Source organism: Stegastes partitus, unplaced genomic scaffold (assembly GCF_000690725.1).
Source record: "Stegastes partitus isolate 25-593 unplaced genomic scaffold, Stegastes_partitus-1.0.2 Scaffold88, whole genome shotgun sequence".
NCBI classification, from domain to species: domain Eukaryota; kingdom Metazoa; phylum Chordata; class Actinopteri; family Pomacentridae; genus Stegastes; species Stegastes partitus.
In genome coordinates, this window is record NW_007577819.1 from 115,878 (window position 1) to 121,754 (window position 5,877).

Below are 5,877 nucleotides of genomic sequence, written 5' to 3' on the forward strand. Positions count from 1 at the left end.
GCGCACAGATTTTGTTTTTATTTGTGTTGACTCTGGTGCAAATAGTTTCAGGATAAATGAATAATAAAAGATTTTGAATTATAACAAAAATAATACAATTTTAAAGGAGAGATGCAGAATAAAGTGATGATTCGATGACATGTTACAAATTTAATTGGAGGTTTTGTTAATTTTCTTAATGGAGCTGCACATCACACATGATCCACTACCTGAAAGTAGAAAACCTGACGATTCATTCTATTTTTACAGTTTCTGGCTCTGATTAATGGTGTCATTTTGGCAATTTTGCTAAACAAAGGACTCAGAGGGTTAAATTCAATCCTGTCCACCAACAGGGATCCTGCACACAACAGGCAACGCATAAAGGAAAACTCTAAAGCTTGACACCACCACTAAAATGCTCTTCATACAAGAACGTGGAGAAGAAAAACCTCTTTTCAACATTTTTGTAACTTCCAGGAACCACCAAGCCTCCAGTCACATCCACTTTGTGCAGCTCCTGGCGTCGAGCAGGCAGATGTGATAAAAGCCGCCGAGCTCTGAGCGCTCTCAGATTCTAGTCTCAGTCTCAACATGATCCTAATTGTCAGAGATGGGAGAAGAGCTGCTGAAATCTAAATCAGGTTCTGCACAACAGCTGGGGACAGAGGAGATGACAGACGGACTCTCCTCAGCGGAGATGCAACAGCAGACCACAACACCTGTAAATGTGATATTTCATTTCTGACGTCTGTTCATGGATTTTTTCTTTACTGAGGACTGCTTCCAATTTGTAATTCAACGTGTTTGAACTAGTTATATACACTTGTAGGTCTCTATATTTCATGCAGCGAAGCCAGTTTCTCTCCTCAAGACTTAAAGACTTTCTCTCTCTTGCATTTAAATGGTGAAATACTCCTGAGAACTAGTCTTCAGATGATGGAATTTGTGCTTTAGCTGCTGATGGTCAGGTTGCATTGCAGTGATTTGATGCACTCCAGGTTTTATCATGCTTTTGCAAACGTCAATAGGCTGTTTTCTACTGCAGGCCGGACCTTTCAGGCCAGCCAAAAGCTCTGAGCGTGTTCTGACTGCTGGAACCACCCTTATAGAACGTCTTTCTGGGCGTTTGCCAGGAGATTAAGAAGCACGTACTCCAGGACGAGTTCTTCTCAGCCACCCACAAAAGCTGCTTTACTTCAACGCCAACTGGTTAAACTCTGAGAGAACAATACGCAGCATCTTGTCGTCTTTTCCGTTCTAACATCGCCAAAACTAACCAAAACTCCATTGTTCTATATCCTTTATGCTCAAAGAACTGGAGTTACATCCTGTATTTGCAGTTGTTTGGGTGGAAACAAAGTTAATGTCATGGTCGAAGCTCTTGGATCCAACACTGAACTTGAAACAGAAAGATTGAAAAGGCAGGGTCTATCCTGTAGTACAATAGGAATCTGCCTGATTTTACTACTCCCCAAGTTAAAAAGGACACGTTCCGCATCATCTGTACATTCTCTCGATGTGCTTGTACTCAGTCATTGCAACAATTGGCTGAAGACGAGGTGAACCCCATCTTCTCTCTGAAATTTCCTCGATTCTGGTCTTAATCTTTGCAAGCTCAAGTTAATTTACACAGAGTTCCAAGATATATAAATCTTTGTCAGACACCAACAGCTGTTTGGAGTTCACGGCAAACCTCAGATTCTCCATCGCAGAAACTCTGAAAAGGTCGATTCCTGTAAACTTTACACCAACTCACACCTGCGTCAAGTTCCTGCAACACAAAGCAGCCCATTATCTGTATTTTATCAACCTGCAAGACTCACTGCAACCCCTCAGTGGTATTACAGCAACAGTTAAACTGGACTCAAACTAAATTGCATGCAGTACAAATAGATTTTCACACGTTTATGTTCCTACAGTGGTTTAAATATACACAAAGGCTCATTATGCAACATTTGGTTTTCAGGAAATGGTTTCTCCTTCCAGAACAGTTTTGTCATTTTGGAAAATTTGCCTATTTTTTTTGTTGCTACTGTGAAATAGTTGGCAGCTAATTAGCAGAGAGCCAAGGAAGGTACTTCTCCTGAAATATCTTTACTTTGGTTTTGTGAAACTGCACAAAGAACTGTAAAGGTGCTAAGTGACCGGTTTTGTTGTTGTTCGTGAACTGGTGCAGGAAGTCGTATCAAACTTCTGATGCAACTCTCAATGAGAAACCAAATAAAGGCCCATTTGCATGAGACCAGTATTATCTGTGGACCTCATGTGATTCAGAACGTACCCCCCAACATGTGTGCTTCTGGTGCATTTGCATGGCATAAGTGAAGTCTATGTTTTACTCTCATGAACTCATAATATTCATGATTTTAACGGGCTGCCACATAATAACTGTTGAGCCCATTGAAAGACAGTAAAATGTTTTCCTCTCTGCATGCTGCCAGCCATCTCCTCGCACGCTGAGCAGCAACATGAGCCGTGATTTTAAACCCAAAATGCTCCAAACTTTCATTTACGATTGCCTTCATAATTACCAAGTGGGAAAGATAAAGAAAGCGAAAGCCAAAAACCTTGCATAAACAAAAACAAAACCAAATCACCAAAATGGTCATTTGCACAAATGTTTTACAGGACCATTGTGTTTGGTAAAATCATCTGCGGGGGAATTTCTTTCTTTACAAACTACAGACATGGCAGGTTTACACTACTAATGGTATCAGTGCTTTACAGTTTCTCTTTCTCCCATTCACACACAGAGCTGCTATGCTGCCATCTGGAGCAACTTCAGTATCTTGTCCAGTGACACTTGGACATTTTGAAGGGCAGGAGATTGAACTGCCAGCCTTGCATTCAGCAGACAACCTGCTCGACCACCTGAGCCACAGCTGACTTACAGGTCTCCAGGTACAACTAGTACAAACGTGCACACTCTACAAGTTTGGCAAATAACAGCGTGTCATGCAATGCACAAAATTATCGAGATTATTGTTCCAGAGGTAGCAGTGCTCCACCTCGTGATCTCATGGGGAAACAAATGGAAATGAAATGGAGACTTTACTGCAACAACCTGCTGTAACGCTGATAATACTTTGCAAAGAAAAAAACTAAATGAGAAAAGAGTTTTGACCAGAGAAAACATGGAGACATGTCTTCAGCAACAACTGGAGGTGAGATTTTAACAATTAGTATTAATATCTTGGTGTCAAGGGCTAAAATGTTTAGCATTGCTTGACAACAGTTGCCCCAGGTGTGAGCAGGATATTGGTACCTATTCCATTTATCCATCCATCCATTATCTATACACACCTTAATCCTCACGGGGGGCTGGAGTCTATCCCAGCTGACTCAGGGTGAAGGCAGGGGACACCCTGGACAGGTCACCAGTCTATCACAGGGCTACACTTAGAGACAGACAACCAAGCACACTCACATTCACACCTACGGACAATTTACAATCACCAATTAACCTCAACATGTTTTTGGACTGTGTGGGAGGAAGCCGGAGAACCCAGAGAGAACCCACGCTGCACGGGGAGAACATGCAAACTCCACGCAGAAAGATCCCACCGGTCCTCACCGGGACGCGAACTGGTGACCTTCTTGCTGCGAGGCAACGGTGCTAACCACCGACACACCTTGCAGCCCTCATTCCAATTATACCTTCATACATTTTCTCCCATTTGTTTGTCACAGTGGCAACAGGCTATGCAGGTCATTCCAGACGTCTCTCTCCTCAGGAAAGCGTACCTCTAAGGGAACCCAGGCCAGATGAGATATATGATCCTCCAGCGAGTTATAGGTCCACTTTAGAGTCTTCCCTCAGTCGCCTGGAAAACCTCCAAAGGCAGGCATCCAGGAGGAATCCTAATCAGATGCCTAAACCACCTCACTTGGCTCCTTTTGATACAAAGAAGCAGCGACTCTACTCTGAACTTCCTCCAGCCACAATACGGGGGAAACTCCTTTTGGTCACTTGTGTCTGAGATCTCATTATTTCTGTCACTGTCCAGAGCTCATGACCCCAGGTGATGGTTGGGATGTGGATTGATTGATGAATCTTTCCTCAACATAAGAGTCTGGTACAACAGCTGCACTGCTGCTGATGGCAACTTTAACTACTATAAATCAAACACCGAAGAGTCTGCAAGCAGTTTGAAAGGTTTTAGACTGATTCTGTAAACCCCTCACTTTACCAAATAATCTGGACCAACACCAGTTCAGACCAGATTTCCCCTCCAGAGGGTGAACCTGGGGTAAACCAACCTGAAGCTCCTGTAGTCAGAGCCAAGCTGTATGCAGCCATTTCTCCTGAAACTCCTCTCCTGTCCCATTTACCTTCAACGTCGTCACGCTTTCTTCATGCGTGTGCCCGTCTTCGTATTTGTTCTTTATGATCTTGGGAAGCCTTTGCCCTTCACCACCTTCCTGCCCGCACTTTGTCTCCGCTTTTTGTGATTTGTCACCGCTGTCCTGACAGGGCCAAAAGTGAAAACTGATCATGCCGTGGCTGCCCACACAGTGACACAGTTTCACGGTTCATTTAGCGAAGAACAAAAAACAAAAAAAACAAACAGATCGCCGCCACCTCAAGGAGCCTGGTAGCAGTTATTTGTCTCCCCTTGTTTGAATGCAGCCCGAGAGAACGCGATGAGTTACCAGCTGTTATTGGGCTTGTGGAGGTCAAACAGCAAAGTGTCATCAGATAGCTAATCAACTCATTCAGATATCATTACACCGGGCTAAATCCCTGTTAATCCCGCTGAAGATTCAATCAGCGTTCCCTCACAGGTCAACCTGTTCCTCTCGGTGTGTATGTGGACTCACATGTAGGTATAAGGGACGGAGAGAAAGGTAATTCTTCATGTTGATAGACAATGATTGTCCTTCAGTGGGCCTCTTTCTCCGTCTCCTCTCCGTCCTTCTCTTCGTTTTCCTGTCCTGTCTGATCTTCTCTCTGCTTCTTTACTGGCTTTTCTCTCCTCGGCTGCTCTTTTCCCATCTCTGTTGCTCTCTGATTGATGAGCCTTCTGTCAGTCCATCTCTGTCTGTCTGTCTTTGCATGTTTATATCCCTGTAGACTCTGCCTCCTTCTATCTGTAACTTCTATATGGGCCCAACATCATTCATACCTGTGCAAAACTTTGATGCATATTGAATGTGACCAATAAGCTTCATCTTGCTGGAAATTACAAAAACAAGCAACAAAAGACAATAAGCAAGACATTGTGTTGAAGATGTTAGTGGTAAATTTGAACTATTTCTGCATTTTTATTTTATGTTTTTAATAAAAAACGCCACATGCAAATTATTCATTGAAATTGAAATTGTTGCACATTTTAGAGAAAACGTAGCTTCTGTGCAATTCTAACCAAGTTCAGGCTGATGCAGTAGTTCTTAAATCAGGAACTATTCAATTCTAAGTCATGGCTAAACTAAAGAGCTGAATTTATTAGCCAAATTTGGATTCATAATGGATTTTTATTAGACCAAAAGGTATATTCTGGCTGTAGATGCAATAAACAAGAGACAAAGGACTGTAATGAATTGGAACTACATCTGGTTATTTTTCCATTTTTGCTAAAATGTCATGGCCTAAATTATTCATATCCTTCTATATTGTTGCCATTTTGTAAGAAAATGCAGCTTCTGTACCATTTCAAATGATCCAGTTCGAATAAACTATAAAGTGAGACCAGCCGATGCAGTCGTTCTCTAGTCAGCTACAAGTCATGACTGAATACAAGGAGTTCACTGAGGACCTCTGGTTGTTCATTGTTGCTGCTCACAAGATATTTAAAGGCTATAAAGTCATATCAAGTGTTTTCAAGTGGCCACAGAGCAAAGCATCATGATAAAGTCCAAGGAGTTCCTCACTGTGGAACATGTCAAAGGGCTGCA